The sequence below is a fragment of the Gorilla gorilla genome, chromosome 14, assembly GCF_029281585.2.
Source record: "Gorilla gorilla gorilla isolate KB3781 chromosome 14, NHGRI_mGorGor1-v2.1_pri, whole genome shotgun sequence".
Taxonomy (NCBI): domain Eukaryota; kingdom Metazoa; phylum Chordata; class Mammalia; order Primates; family Hominidae; genus Gorilla; species Gorilla gorilla.
This window is the reverse complement of record NC_073238.2, coordinates 48,843,325-48,858,079: the sequence shown is the minus strand read 5'-3', so window position 1 is coordinate 48,858,079 and position 14,755 is coordinate 48,843,325. Positions and strand designations below refer to the sequence as shown.

Sequence of the window (14,755 nt, the reverse complement as noted above, 5' to 3'; positions counted from 1 at the left end):
GCTAATCAATGGAATTGAACTCCATCAGTGCTTGAGGATCAAAGAGCAGCTGAACTCTGCTTCAGAATGAGCATTTCAGCAAAGTCCTCAGCCTTGACTGAGGCTTGTAACTTCCCCTGTCCAAATAGTAGCTGAATGAACAAATGCATATGCAGGTGAGTGTATGCTATTTTACTAGTTCCAATTCACCCTTCAACAAGAAACAGCACCATGGAAAGTCAACTTGTGCCTTTAGGCTGAATGGATGGGGTGTTCTGATAGGGCCTATATGGCTAAAGCCCTGACCCCTAAATCTGGTAAATTAGGATCCCATCTGGATTGTAGGCTTTTATACCATCTCCTATAAATTATTTACTATTTGTCTTTTCCAGCTAAGGCTCCTGTGCCTCTACACATCTGCCTGTGTCTATTTCACAGCATTTAGGCATCTATGTCCCTGTTTCTCTCCCCACTTGATTCTAAGTTACGAAATGGAAAAAACATCCACCAACCCGAATTAGAAGACTGGGATTATCCTGATTTTATAGATGAAATGGAGACAGTAGAAATTGATCAAAGTCACACAGCTGCTCGGAGATGTGGCCAGGAGTTTAACTCAGAACAATATAACTCTACTGATTCCTGTGTGTGAAGGGCCATCTTCTAATCATGCTTGTTTCTCCAGTGATGAGCAGAGCACCGGCCACATAATGGATCTATAGCAGATAGTTTTTAGCTCTCCACATAACTGAGAGGCCCCTGTGATAGACTCAGCTACCTTGAGGAACACAAGATTTCTGTCCGACTGAAGCTGTATCCCACACAGTCAAGCCAACAATATTTTCTGTCCCTTGTCCTAACTCCTGAGAGATAGGGCCTGTTATTGACTATTTGGAAGCTCCCCTTTGACCCGTAACAGTCTCTTCTCCTAGAGTTAGAAATCCCAGTGGAGAGACCTCCTTTGGGAGAAGAGAGCGAAGAAAAAAATCTATCAATTCATCTGGGACCCAAATTCTACTTGGCCTTCCAATTTGCCTTTCCTTTGACCCCTTTCCCCATGGGGACCAGTGACCACCATGGTAAGAATAATTCCTGACCCTTTCTTGGGAGAACACGTGGTTAAGGAATGTTAACGTTAGTTCTCTGGCATAGACTTTGCTGTCACGGCTCCTGATCTGCTAATGAGTGCATAGGCTGACATGGGCTGGGTCTAAGATGAAGAGAACGACAAATATCTTAAGGAGCAAGTTGTTATCCAAGCTATGAGTACCCTCAAGGCTCCCCAATCCACCCACCTCTGTTAGGTTTACTGAAGACATTTGGATAGAATCCTTCAAGGTTTGGGTGGGCCCACCTACATACAGCAGTCAACTCGTCTACCAAGTTGTGATCTTGTTTCAAGATAAAGAGATAGCAGCCAATTTGAATTCTCATTGGAACAAGACTCACTGGACTGCAGATCACACTGATATAATGGTTTTTCTGTCAGTCGCCTAAAAGACATGCTGAACTTCTATTTTGTTATCGTTGTGTTTCATGCTGCTTAGGCAGCAGAACTTTGTGACAGCTTCCTGGTTGGCTTCATAAGGCTCATGGAAATCTTTGGCTATCTGTTGGTTTCTCTGGCACGGGCTCCATATAACCTTGTACAACCCCAGTCCTCTCCAGAGTTATTATACCACCCCATCACCATGGCCTCACATTACATTCGTTACAATGCCTGAGTTCTTTTCCTAGCTTAGGTATGTTTAGGAGGATGAGGGTTGAGGTGGGATAAAAGACGTATTGCAACTACATAGGGATTATCATTCAGTACTTCCTGAATGACCATATCTAGAACTTTAAAATATTTCTAGCCTTTGAAGTTGAAGGAAATTTCCTGATGTATAAGGGCATATTCTGACACTTGCTTATAAATGTTTTGTACCTTTACGGTAGGAAATAGAGCACTAGCTAAGATCACTCCATGTAGAAAGAACATGTGCATTTAGGTTGCATAGAGCGATGGAAACAAAGACCAACAAAGAAAGACATTGTATTAGTTTCCTATGATTGCTCTGACAAATTACCGTAAACTTAGTGGCTTAAAACAGCAGGAATTTATCATCTTAAAGTTATGGAAGTCAGAATTCTGAAATGGTCTTTTGGGACTAAAATCAAAGTGAAATCAACAGAGCTGGTGTTCCTTCTGGAAGCTCATGGGGAGAATCTTACCCCTCTAGCTTTTTTCTTTTTTTTCCCTTTGCCCAGGCTGGAGTGCAGTGGCACAATCTCGGCTCACTGCAGTCTGTGCCTCCCGGGTTCAAGTGATTCTCCTGCCTCAGCCTCCTGAGTAGCTGGGATTATAGACGCACACCACCATGCCTAGCTAATTTTTGTATTTTTAGTAGAGACGGGGTTTCACCACGTTAATCAAGCTGGTCTCGAACTCCTGACCTCATGATCTGCCCACTTTGGCCTCCCAAAGTCCTGGGATTACAGGCGTGAGCCACTGCGCCTGGCCCAGGACATAGACATCTTTAGCGGGGTATTGTTCTGCCCACCACAGATACTATTGCTTCTGGTGTTAAATAACATTTTATTTGAGTAGATAAGAAATATGACCCTGTATCTTCCCAAAAGACAAATGGAGATCATTAGTAAACAACTCAGTCACTTCCTCTGGCTTCCCTCACTATTTCTTGTCACCTGTTGTCCAGCTGCTTCAGCTACAGACCATAGATTGCCATTCCCTGCATGCACTTGCTGGCTTCTTCTCTCTTTCCTTAGCTATGGACACTAATTAAGCACTTTCCCGGGTACTATGCCCATGCCCACTCATGAATACACAAACCCTACTGTGCTAAGGCATTATTACTGAGGCAAAAATGAACTCTCTTCTCAAGCATTTTACTGGTAGCATCTGTGGAGAGCTTGCAATTTCTCTAGTCTTGGAAATTGTTTAGACGCAAAATAGCTACTTTCCATCCTGAGTATCTCCTGAGAACATTGTCAGATAAGATTCAAGTTTCTTGGATTTTCAGATTATATTGTACTCCAATGAGCCTTCTATTCCTGGGATATCTAATTTTGTCCTCCTCCACCCCTTCCTTTCACAGCTCTAGGCAGAATAGAAGCTGGCAAAGACCTCAAATGATGTATTTTTTAATATAACAAAGTTTAAAGCTCTAGTTACATTGATGCCACAAAAATGCACAAATCATCACACACATATACATATATATGAGAATGTTCTATTTATGTAAGTAGTAATTGTGCATTTCAATAAGACTGAATGATTCATAGGAATTTTCAGAAAGCAGCACAGACATGAATCTTTAATCTTCTAAAAGACCTTTATGTTTTCCCTTCAGGGAGAACAACAAATTTGCGTTTGCTAAATAGTCTTTAATTTCCTTTTTATTTTAGGTTTTTAGGATTTATATAATTTACAGTTTTCCAGATATTCATTATTTATTCCGTATGGAAGTGCTTCATAGTACCATATATTATTTTAATTGATGATGGAGAGTTAATAACTTTTTGTTTCAGCAACCAAACTATTAATTTCCAAAGTGGTTTCTCATTCAAAACCATAGTTGTAGGCTATTATAATGAAATTATTCATGAAATTAGTTTCCAAAGACTAAATATTAATTTGGCATTTTCTCAATGATTAGAGTTCTCTGAAATGTTTGTGGTATAGAGGAGCCTGAAATACAACCCTGTGCAATAATATGCATTCTTTGTTTTCAAGGGCCTTTTCTCAAGTAGAGGCTTCACATTCTTCATGACTTTGAGATAAATTGCTTGTGGCTATTTTTTGCTTTTACCACTTACAAAGTTAAAGGTACTGTGTTTTTTACAGTTTTTTTGCTTTTACCACTTACAAATTTAAAGACACTGTGTTTTTTTTAAAAAGAATTTGGACAGATTCATGAGGAGAAAATTACAATAATAATAATCAGCTGTTTCAACAAGTCTTAGAAAAATAGAAGATTGAGATATAGATTTCCTGTGTGTACCAACAGATTGATTGAAAATGAAGAGGCAGGCTTGGTGTATGAAGATGATTCATCCGCAATGTGATCTGTGTTCTGATGAAGGTAAGGGCTAAGTGCTAAGTTAGCATTGAGGTGACAATGCCTTATCTTGTCTGAGAGAGTAGGGAAAGGGCAGTCTCTTCAATAAATGGTGCTGGGAAAACTGGATGTCTACATGCAGAAGAATGAAACTAAACTCCTGTCTCTCACCATTTATTAAAATCAACTCAAAATGCATTAAAGATGTAAATGTAGGATGTGAAACTATGAAACTACTAGAAGAAAACTTTGGGGAAATGCTCCAGGATATTGGTCTGGGCAAAGATTGTTTTTGTGTAAGACCTTAAAAGCACAGGCAACAAAAGCAAAAATAGACAAATGGGATTACATCAAATGAAAAATCTTCTGCACAGCAAAGGATACAATCAGCAGCGTGAAGCGAAAACCCACAGAATGAGAGAAAATATTTGCAAACTATACCACTGACAAGGGGTTAATATCAAGAATAAATAGGGAACTCAAACAACTCAGTAGCAGAAACCCCCCAAGTTATCTGATTAAAAATAAGGCAAAAGATCTGAATTGACATTTTTCAGAAGATGACATACAAATGGCCAACAGTTATATGAAAAAATGTTCAACATCATTAATCATGAGGGAAATGCAAACAAATCAAACCTACAATGAGATATCATCTCACTCCAGTTAGAATGGATATAGTCAAAAAGAAAAAAATGACAAATGCTGGTGAGGATATGGTGAAAGAGGAACTTATACACTGTTGCTGAGAATGCAAGTTAGATAGCCATTATGGACAACAACAAAAGTTTCTCAAATAATTAAAAATAGAGCTACCATTTGATCCAGCAATACTACTTCTGACCACATATCCAGAGAAAATGAAATCAGTGTGTCAGACACATATCTGCACACGTATGTTTATTGTAACACTTTGCAATTGCCAAGATATGGAATCAATCTAAGTGTCCATCAACAAATGGATGGTTAAAAACTTGTGGCATATATACACAATGGAATACTAGTCAGCCATAAGAAAGAATTGAATCCCATCATTTGCAACAACATGAATGAACCTAGAGGGCATTATGTTAAGTAAAATAAGCCAAGGACAGAAGGAAAAATACTATTTTCTGTATTATCTCACTTATGTATGAAATCTAAAAAAGTTGATCTCATTGAAGTATAGAGTGGAATGCTGGTTACCAGAGTCCGGGTAGGGTCACGGGGAGGGGATATTGTGAGAGATGGGTCAGTGGCTACAGAGTTAAAGTTAGATGGGAGGAATAAGTCCTGATGTTCTATTGCACAGTTAGGTGACTGTAGTTATTAGTAGTGTACAAGATATTTCAAAATACAATTATGCATTGCATAATGATGAGGACATCTTCGGAGAAATGTGTTCTTAGGCTATTTTTTCATTGTGTGAACTTCATACAGTATACTCATGCAAGTCTAGGTGGTGTAACCTATTTCTCCTAGGCAATAAACCTGTACAGCATGTTACTATACTGAATATTGTAGGCAATTGTAACACAATGGTAAGTATTTGTGTGTCTAAACATGGCTAAACTTAGAAAAGTTACAGTAAAGATATGTTGTAAAAGATTAAAATGGTACACCTGTATAGGGCACTTACCATGAATGGCACTTGCAGGACTAGAGAAGTTGCTCTGGGTGAGTCAGTGAGTGACTGCTGAGTGAACGTGAAGGCCTAAGTCATTACACTACTGCAGGCTTCATAAACACTATTCGCTTAACACTGCACTAAACTTATACAACATTTATCTTTCTTCCATAATAAATTAACCTTAGCTAACTGTAACTTTTTAACTTTTTAAACTTTAAACATTAAAAAAACCTTTTAACTCTTTTGTAATAACAGCTTAAAATGCAAAGACATGGAATAGTTTTACAATACTATTTTTTCTTTATATCGTTATTCTATAAGCTTTTTCCTGTTTTAAAAACTTTTTATTTTTATTTTACTTTTTAAACTTTTTTTTTTTTTTTGAGACTGAGTCTCACTCTGTTGCCCAGGCTGGAGTGCAGTGGCATGATCTTGCCTCACTGCAGCCTCTGCCTCCCTGGTTCCAGCGATTCTCCTGCCTCAGCCTCCCAGGTAGCTGGGATTATAGACATGTGCCACCACCCCCGGCTAATTTTTGTATTTTTAGTAGAAAAGGAGTTTCACCATGTTGGCCAGGCTGGTCTTGAACTCATGACCTCAAGTGATCCACCTTCCTTGACCTCCCAAAGTGCTAGGATTACAGGCATGAGCCACAGCGCATGGCCTAAACATTTTTTTTCTTTCTTTTTTTTTTTTTTTAATAACTAAAACACAAACACATACATTAGCTTAGGCCTACACAGGGTCAGGATCTTTAAGACCTCACCAGGTGACAGGAATTTTTTTCAGCTCCATTATAATATTATAGGATGACTGTCATATGTGGTCCATCCTTGACTAAATGTCATTATTATGTGGCTCTTGACTATAGCTAGAAGAAAGGATTTTAGATGTCCCCACGACAAAGAAATGACAAGTGTTTGAGGTGATAGATAGGCTAATTACCCTGATTTGATCATTACATAAAGTACACATGTATCAAAACATCACACTGTACCCCATAAATATGCACTATTAGTATGTGTCAACTAAAAGGAAAAATAAACAACTAAAAAAAATATCTTCAGGTGTTTGTGGTTTTTCAGAGAGGGATGTGACTTAGGGGAGGGTGCTGTGGATTGACTGGCCAACCAGAGGGAAATATGGGGCTTTTTTTCTCACATAAATCATAAAATTGCAACAGGCGTGATAAAGAACCGATAGAGGACTTCAAATATATAGACATGTTTCGGGAGTCTTATGCTACTGAAAGCAGAGCAACCAATAAGCTTTTGCCTGGTCTTGCTGGCAGGTTCATTTATAAGCAGTAGTGAAAGAAAAAATGTTAGTGAAATAGCCTGTCTGATATGGAGTTTTCTGACTTTGTAGAAATAATTTATCAGATGTTTTGATGACTGCAGGTTTGCTCAGTGATAAAGCACAGACTTAAGTGTCAACTGAATTTGGATTCAAATTCAAGGTATGCCATTACCAGTAGAATTACCTCGAACAAGTTAGTTAACTTCTTTGGGTCATGAAATTTTCATTCGTGTAATAAGGAAAATATTAATTCATACCACAGAGGATTGTTGTCAGGTTTAAACAAGATAGTGCTTGTAAAGTGCATGGTAGACAGTGTACACTGGAATGCTTGTTTGATTATGACGAAAAAGAAATTTTAGAAAGAGACAAGTCCATGACGCCTATATAGACCCTTCTTTCTATGCTGTATTTGTCACTAACATTACCTTGTTTTACAACCTAGATGCCTGCCATTAAAAAGGAGGAACTGTCTTTGAGGAGTTAGGATCAATTATGTGTTAACAAGACCAATGTGTATTTGAAATTTTAACCCTTCTGCCATTAATTAATCTGGGAGCTATGGTAATAAAATTTAAGTTTTTTCTTCTCTTAAAACTAGCTGACTGGACTGCATCTAAATTTTCATTAAGTAGGCAATCAAAATCTTCAGTTTTTATTTAAAAAGACTCGTGGTAGAGAGAGACAGTTTAAATGCATAAGGAATGAGGTGGAATAATGATTTGGTGCATATATTCTGATAATTACTACTTCCTTTCTCTCAGCTCCTTTGCAATAAATGTGCTGTCTTTTTAAACTTCATTAACAAGAGATTACAAATTTTAATGCGGTACAATAATTCTACCTTAATTTTAGAGCAATGTAATGCAGGTATCTGTTCTTTCTATGTAAGTTTCCCTGAAATATTCCCAATGATTCAGAAAAGTTCTTTAAGGATCGAAATGATATATAGTGTTGGTACCAAATACATTTTATATTTTAATATTTAATGTTAGATATTATTAAGCCTTTAGTATTGCAAGTGAAACAACAGCTGATTGTGCTCTTGTGCAGAAACCAAATCTTTCCTACCAAGTTTTAACATTTTAATAGGAATTAAGGTTTTCTTAGCAGTGGTTGTGGCTTAGTGGATAATGCACTAAGAAAATCTGGCAACCAGCGCTTAACCAGACCTAAGTGCCTAAATGACTGAGCTATAACTCAAGTAAAAGCATTTTAACATTTTATGAAATATTGAAACATCACATCCACAATCAGTAGCCCTCAACACTGAAAATGGCAATTATGCAATTCGGAGACCACCATGGACATAATCCTGGCCTTTTTTTCTTTTTCTCACTGGACTGGCGTCTAGTCTTTGTAATACTGATTTTTTTTTTCCGAATATGTTCCCTATCCAGTGATGTTTCTAAACCTCTGAATTTGAGAAGGGATAATCTATTGAAGCAACTAAATAAATGGATTATGAAAAATTGTGCAAAATTTATTTCCAAAGTTCAAGAAAGAGCCAAAAAGCTTTCCTGGAATGGTCTTGGGTTTAGAACGAACTTGTAAGTTGAAAACAGAAATTTTCCCCCAAGAGAGATTGTCCTTTGAAACTGTCAAGAATAAACAAACAACAACAATTATTCTCTGATTCTTGCTTCCTGAGAAACTAATAGTTCTTGAGATTGGTCCTGTGGGATGGAAGAAGCCTTTGCATTTTCTCTAAGTAAGCTGTTTTGAATTTAACTTCACACTTACAGTTTTTTTCTGTCTCATCATGCTATCAATTACGTCCTGAGGCATGTTTTAGCTTCTGTTTTAATTGATTCCCATACTGTTCTGTAGAGACTATCACTAGTCATCAATTCCTTCAGAGTTTAATTTAAGTTTTTCTTTTTTTTTGGCAAGGGGGAGATAGAAGGACAGGATAGCAATTTAACATGTTTCATTATGAGTCCCTGCTTTAATATTACTTTATATCAAGCTGATCAAGAGTCGAACATATGATATTTCCAGTTGGGTGTGTACGAAAAAGCTCAGGGATAGGGCACAATTAAGAGAATTTTTTGTTGTTGTTGTTAATGAGAAGATCCATTTATCTCCCTGTCAGCCAATTTTTTTGACCCTTAGGGATTTTATCTGTGGAGAAATTACTGTAAAGCAATGTGGCAAATTGCTTTAGAATAATCCTGCCAGAGTCAGAGACTTCCTGGTTTTCCACCCCCTTCCCTCCTACCCAGCCTGGTAAAACTTTGTCTCCTGTGACTTCAGGGGAATCCATTCTCTGAAACCATTTCTTACCTCTGCAAAAAAGTGTAATCTAGAGGGAGCTTCATTGAAAGGGCAAGAAATTTGAAGTCAGATAAATTGGGTTTTCCTTGATTTTCTCATGGTTAAAATGCATCTTGAAGCTGGGCGCGGTGGCTCACACCTGTAATCCCAGCACTTTGGGAAGCCCTGGAGGGTGGATCACGAGGTCAGGAGTTCAAGACCACCCTGACCAACATGGTGAAACCCTGTCTGTACTAAAAATACAAAAATGAGCTGGGCGTGGTGGTATTTGCCTGTAGTCCCAGCTACTTGGGAGGCTGAGGCAGGAGAATTGCCTGAACCCAGGAGGTGGAGGTTCCAGTGAGCCAAAATTTCTCCACTGCACTCCAGTCTGGGTGACAGAGTGAGACTCAATCTCAAAAAAAAAAAAAAAGAATGTTGGGGAGGAAAAAATTTTTGTCTACTTGCTTATGCTAAGTGCTTGGGGGCCTGCAAATTAAACTACAGAAGAAAAGACACGCAGGTTTTGTTAATATTTATTGGCACAGAGATCACAGAAAATATTAGGTTGGTGCAAAAATAATTGCGGTTTTGCCTTTTTTTTTTCTTTTTTGAGTGGCAGTCTCACTCTGTTCCCCAGGCTGGAGTGCAATGGTGCGATCTTGGCTCACCGCAACCTCTGCCTCCTGGGTTCAAGTGATTCTCCTGCCTCAGTCTCCCAAGTAGCTGGGATTACAGGTGTGTGCCAACACATCTGGCTAATTTTTGAATTTTTAGTGGAGATGGGGTTTCACCATGTTGGCCAAGCTAGTCTTGAACTCCCGACCTCAGGTAATTGGCCCACCTTGGCCTCCCAAAGTGCTGGGATTACAGGCATGAGCCACCGTGCCCAGTTGGTTTTTGCCATTACTTTCAATGGCAAAAAATTGCAATTTCTTTTGCATCAAGCTAAGAAGTGAAACAAAGAAATGATTAGATTTAGGAAACAGTGCTTGGGCTTCAAAGGATCATAAATTATAGGGGAAGTGACTGGGAGATATGTGGGGGATCTAATGGAAAATAAAGACTATTGTAGAAGATAAGTTTTTTTTGAGGCAGAGTCTCATTCTGTCATTGAGCCTGGAGTGCAGTGGCGTGATCTCGGCTCACTGCAAGCTCCGCCTCCTGGGTTCACACTATTCTCCTGCCTCAGCCTCCCAAGTAGCTGGGACTACAGGCGCCCGCCACCACGCCCAGCTATTTTTTTTGTTTGTTTGTATTTTAAGTAGAGACGAGGTTTCACCATGTTAGCCAGGATGGTCTCAATCTACTGATCTCGTGATCCGCCCCCCTCGGCCTCCCAAAGTGCTGAGATTACAGGCGTGAGCCACAGCGTCCAGCCAGAAGATGAGTTCTTTAGACTCTTCAGCTGTCATGACATTTCTGCATTTTGCCATTTGACTCAAACACTAGTAGTGGTTCCTTTTGGTCTAAGAGACAAAACCAACTTGCTAATTGGCATTTAAGAATCCTTTAACAAGGACTGATCAGGCTTCTCTAACCAGTTTATAAAAATGCCTAGTGGAACCTGGCCTTTGCATCTCATAACTTTCCTGCAATCTAAGTTCCAGTCTGTCTTCAATGCTGAAGTCAAGGTTTTCTGACCATACTCTCTGATTGGCCTAGAGCAGGCACTTTTTATACCTGTTGTCTCAGCATACTTATTAACAGTATCCTGTTTCTCATTCAAAAGTATCCAGGCTTAGAAGATATATGATATGTCATCCTACTTGTGAATCTTTCCTGTCCATCCCAAACTGCAATGGCTATTTCCTTCTTCTGAAATCCTTAGAGATGTCTGTCTACAGCACTGCTTTAGCGTGTAGCACATGCTATAATTATGATGTGCCCACCACGTGCCAGGTACCTTAATACACTATCTATATAATCTATGAAACCTATTTTTTCAGATAAGCAATAAAAGACACAAAGAGCAATTTAAAATCATTTCTTTTTCATTGTCTCAGAGGCAGTGGCAGCAGGACTTTGATTTAAACATAGAGCCATCTGTCTCCAAAACTACGCTTGTTTCACCACGTTGAGTGACAAATTTATCTCAGTTTTCCTGGGACTGTCCCAGTTCTAACACTGAAAATCTCTCATCCCAGGAACCTCCCTGTTCCCCTGCAAATGGGGAGGAAGGGTCGTTCACCCTACCATGACATCGTCGAGGCCTCAGCTGACTTGAAGGCAAAATAGATATTCCTATATTGGACCCTAGTTGTGTCATAAATAAGCTCTTAGCTAGAGGGGTCTAGACCATTCCTCCATTTAATCCTCAGAGTCTAGCACAGTGACCTACTAAAATGTCACTTTGTTTTCTCCCTCACATTATTTCATGAGTGTGTTTTGCTTTTATGGTTAACTGGTAATCCTATTTGGCAAGTAAATTATGTTTTTTTCCTTTGTCTCTCATGCTGCCCAGCCCTGTGTTTGACCTGCAGGGACTCAACCAGTGTGTAGTTGCTGAGTAAGCAAGCTTGAGTCGCATGTTTTTCTGAACATATGGGTTTTAATGGTAGCCTGTTAAAGCCTGCTTCAGTGTTGTAAAAAATCCTTTCACTGCACCACTCCTGATCTCTTCAAAAACATCTTTCAGCACAAATGGGGTGCCGTACCACCGAGGACTCATATCTGTCTTTGAGTAGTGCCCCTTTCTGATACACTTCTGGTTTAAATGCCCATAATCATTCTGTTTCCCTCAGCCTCCTGGTATTTCGCCCAAGAGAAATCACCCTTTAGGTTTCATTCTAATGTAAATAGATGTGAGAATGAAAAGACTGAATTACTTTAGAAGATAAATTTCAGAATTCATGAAGAGTTTGAGGCTTAAAGAAATACTTAATTAATGTTCATGTTTTTTATTTTTTTTGCAAGCTGCCACATCCATAATCCCAAAGACTTCTTTGGATGGTACTTGTTTTCTATGCTAAGACTAAAGTCTGCTTTAGAACAAATGCTTTTCTTCTAAAATGATATATTCTAGCTAACACAGTTTTTTCCTTTCTCCCCAAGTCACATCCAGGGATAAGGACGATCCTCGTCTTTTGTAAAGTCTCAGGCCTAGGTGCCAGGGATCTTCTAATATACAGTTCTGGAATTACAATAGATGCTTCTATTTTTTACTCTATCTGTTGCAGTCCCCTATTACATCAGTTATTCCAGGGCAGGAGGTCAAGGGGTGGCGTGGGTAAACATCTCAAGGGTTATTTGCCTGTTGGGAACTTTATTTTTCTTTTAACATTTTATTGCTGACTCCCCAAGGGTTTTGAATTTATAAAACAAACCCACCTACACTTCATCAGAAATTACTGATTTCAGAGATTGCTGAAGAACACAGCCATATCAATAAAAGAATGTGTATTTTGTAAGCTAATCTTTAAAATATTGCCGAAAGATGGGGTGTGGTGACTCATGCCTGTAATCCCAGTGTGAGAGGCTGAGGTGGGAGGATCACTTGAGCTTAGGAGTTTGAAACCAGCCTAGGCAACATGGCAAGACCCCATCTCTACAAAAAATCTTAAAGTTAGCTGGGCGTGGTGCTGCACACACCTGTAGTCCCACCTTCTTAGCAGGCTGAAGCAGGAGGATAACTTGAGGTTGCGGTGATCTGTGATTGCACCACTGCACTCTAGCCTGGGTGATAGAGTGAGACTTTGTTAAGAAAAAAATTTCTGAAAGATGGTGAGGTCAGCAATTGTCTAACTATACAAACTCTGTATATGAGTTGAAATAGTTCTCTTATTCCCTTCAAATGGAGGTGGACAAAACTATTAACTTTCTCTTGTCCTTATGTCCCTTCACCTACCTTTCTATAATTTTTATTAGGCGCTTTAATGTGTGGGCTGAAATCAATAGAGGACAAGCTATTAAAAATTATTGGTTGGCTGTGGCTCCTCACTAAATATTAAAGCAGCCTGGCAAATTAGCACATACCTCTAGGCCCTAGGCCTGACAGAAATAATGGTCTAGGCAAATAGACACTATAATACAAGCAGAAAATTCTGCCAGTGTGTTGCTCTGGGTTTCTTTTGGCTGCTGCTGTTCACTGTTAATATTATTCTGTTTTTTTCTTTTAATAGTGTGAGGAGATGTGGTGGGGACCATTAACTGTTGGAAGGATTCCTTTTAAGGATGCATTATATCAAGAGCTAGATATCAGAGCCACTTGGGAGAAATAAGAAACAGGTGTAGAAACAGGTGAGTAGAATGTTGCTTATTATGCCTCTGGATTAAGTGCCTGGGAGGAGTGGGCAATTTTTCAGGGTGCTGTGTGCCTTTTATTCTTGGAGGATTGGTAGACAACATGTTCATGCAAATGATATGAAGAAGATTGGCACCTGGAAAATCAAGGAAGAGGTGGGGCCGTGTAGGCAGAGACTTAATTTTCTCAAGTGAATGAAGAAAAAAGCACATGGTGAGGCTGATTCTGTGGGGATGTATTTGAGCTAGAAGATTCAGGAGGGAAAATTAGTTCTAAGACAAAGATGGAGACATCAATAAGATTGTGAAGTACTCAGACGTCAGAAGAATTTGGGTTTGAATCAGAATTCCTTTACATACTTTCTAAGTTTCAAGTTAAGTAGCAATTCAGTGTTTCAAACCTTACGATTGATAAACAAAAAATAAAATTCACCGATTTATTCATTATGCTTTTCTGATTATGAAAACTTAAGAATGAAATAGCATCTTTCGGGTTCCCCATGTGTACAAGGAGGAATTTATAGTTTGTCATTCTGTCTGCACTCCAGCAACTCCCAAATCTTAGCTAACGTAATCTGGGGTGTGGAAGCAAAGAATACATTTTGTACCATGTATCATATTCAAGAATAATTTTTCATGTTTACATTTTTATAACCTGTAACCATTTTTATAAAAACTATTGAGATTAACATGGTTTAACTCATTCACTGTTTACCTGCTATTTCCCACTTGGAGGTTCTAAACTTTGTTCACTTTTAGGTCAAATGAATTATGTTAAGTTTTTCTTATGAAGTTATGTGACAGAGACTGTCTTTATTTACTTTTGTGCATGAACAACAATTTGGCAGAGCAAATTGGTTCACGGCATTTTCCTCTTGGCGGTTTCATACGCGTCGTCTGTTATCTGACATTACATATGGCAGATGAGTACCCTCAGATCAACCTAACTTTTTCCTGTTTGCATATTGGGTTCTGTTTTATCTCTGAAGCAAAACTTTCCTATAGAGTACAGATATTCTTCTCTTATAGTATAAGCGATGAACATTGGGTACCAAAAAGTCCCAGAAAAGCATACAAACTCCATCATGAAAAGGAAGGATGATGAAGACGGATGGTCACACACACAATCAGATAGAAGGAAGTCTAGCATTAAGTTACACAATGATGGACTCACCAAGTAACCCAAAAAGAAAGCTGAGCACCCAGGTTAGCCCCCCTGTTTCCTGATAGATAAATCTGCTGGATGATTCTGTTGATTATAGTGAGAAGATAATGATACACAGTGAAAAATAATGATGCACCATAAAGT

General features: G+C 38.8%; 1 long non-coding RNA gene across 1 annotated transcript in view; it reads left to right on the top strand.

Annotated features, from left to right (window-relative positions):
- Nucleotides 1–14,755, top strand: part of LOC134756969 (uncharacterized) — a 203,561-nt gene that overhangs the window by 90,904 nt on the left and 97,902 nt on the right. Inside the window, exon 2 of the long non-coding RNA XR_010130522.1 lies at nucleotides 13,326–13,443. This is a non-coding gene — a long non-coding RNA (uncharacterized lncRNA). The remainder of the gene's footprint in view (nucleotides 1–13,325; nucleotides 13,444–14,755) is intronic.